General features: G+C 43.2%; 1 pseudogene; it reads left to right on the top strand.

The window, feature by feature from the left end:
• Positions 1–556: 556 nt before the first annotated feature.
• On the top strand, positions 557–1,728 carry LOC127546314 (F-box/WD repeat-containing protein 7-like; annotated as a pseudogene).
• The last annotated feature ends 218 nt before the right edge of the window (positions 1,729–1,946 follow it).

Here is a 1,946-nt window from a genome sequence, read left to right as displayed (position 1 = left end):
TCGTAGCTTCTTCCTCTGAAAACTCTTCTTCTGCCACCAGCCAGCCAAGTAGAAAATATTCTGCCTTGCTTCGGAGAGAGGGCTTCTGGCATAATTCTGCTGAAATCTGTCAAAGTGCTCTCTGTCTGCCCCAGAGTTGCTCCTCTCCAGTCCAGCTGAACTCTTTTCTGTGACCAGCCAGCCAAGTGGAAAATATATTCTGGAATAGCTCTCTCTTCATTGGCCTTATATGTGAATCTTCTGAGAGAATGAGATTATGGGTTTTCTCCCATAGTGCTCTCTGGCCCAAAGAGCTTTAAGGGAGGTGTGAACACAAAGGTGTAAACACAAGCATTGTACTAATTAGTTCTACTTAGTACCTTGTTTCAGGTTCTGGCCAAAATCTTCTTGTAAGATTAGATCAACTCTAATTAGTTAGCAATTTGTAAGGATTCCAACATCTCCCCCTTTCTTTTGTTTTGGAACATAGGATGGTCATGACCTCCCTGATTTCTCAAGGAGGTGAGAACCCCACCTAAAAGATGATCACGCCTTCCCTGACATCTCAGGAAGGGAGATGAAAACACCAAAGGTGCTCAAAGGACATGATGATCATGTGATCACATGCTTACAGTTTTGTGGAAACAGGATAGTGAGTGGTTCTGATGACAACACCCTGAAAGTTTGGTCAGCAATCACAGGCAAATGTTTGAGAACATTAGTAGGACACACTGGTGGAGTATGGTCATCACAAATGAGAGACAATATCATCATCAGTGGATCTACTGATCGTACTCTTAAAGTTTGGATGCAGAGACTGGAGAATGTATACATACTTTATATGGACATACCTCCACTGTTCGCTGTATGCACCTCCATGAAAAGCGGGTTGTTAGCGGTTCTTGAGATGCTATGCTTAGGGTTTGGGACATTGAGACAGGCCAGTGTTTACATGTCTTGATGGGTCATGTAGCTGCAGTCCGATGTGTTCAATATGATGGCAGGAGGGTTGTGAGTGGAGCATATGATTTCATAGTAAAGGTGTGGGACCCAGAGACTGAGACTTGTCTACACACACTGCAAGGGCATACTAATAGAGTCTATTCATTACAGTTTGATGGCATCCATGTGGTGAGTGGATCTCTTGATACTTCAATCCGCGTCTGGGATGTGGAAACAGGGAACTGCATTCACACATTAACAGGACATCAGTCATTAACTAGTGGAATGGAACTCAAGGACAATATTCTTGTCTCTGGAAATGCAGATTCCACAGTTAAAATCTAGGATATAAAAACAGGGCAGTGTTTACAGACGTTGCAAGGTCCCAACAAACATCAGAGTGCTGTGACCTGTTTACAATTCAACAAGAACTTTGTAATTACCAGCTCAGATGATGGGACTGTAAAACTGTGGGACTTGAAAACGGGTGAATTTATCCGAAACCTAGTCACATTGGAGAGAGCGTGTAAAATCTTATACTTATCCTTAATATCCTTTGAGCACCTTTGGAGATTTCAATTCTCCTCGCCGCTAGTTTGTATCAATTCTGTGCTGTCTGATGTACGCACTTTTCCATGGACTATGTATGAAACCTGGCTTTATGATTTTTCTTCTTTTGATTTGAAGTGGTTCATCAATCCCTTCTTCCTTGCATTTCTCTCTCCAGAGAAGGTTGTCTTCAGCCAGAATTCTCCAGTATCGGCATGTCTGAGCTGCTTGCAGCAGGTCCTTGGGTTCCAGGAATGAAAGCACATAAAGTGCCAGCTCTTTGGGGAGCAACGAAATGCAATCTTGCTGAAACTGAGGCTCTATTACTTGCATCATATGTTTTACTTGTGTTGGTTCACAACTATCAATAAGCTCATCTAAAGCAAGCAGCTTCTCTGGTCCACTCCAGCTCTGAAACCTTTTCAGCCATTCCTGAAGGCCCGTAGGTGGCTGGACAGACATAATTCGGCGCCTTT

Source organism: Antechinus flavipes, chromosome 2 (assembly GCF_016432865.1).
Source record: "Antechinus flavipes isolate AdamAnt ecotype Samford, QLD, Australia chromosome 2, AdamAnt_v2, whole genome shotgun sequence".
In the NCBI taxonomy this organism is placed as follows: Eukaryota; Metazoa; Chordata; class Mammalia; order Dasyuromorphia; family Dasyuridae; genus Antechinus; species Antechinus flavipes.
This window is presented reverse-complemented; position numbering and strand designations above follow the sequence as displayed.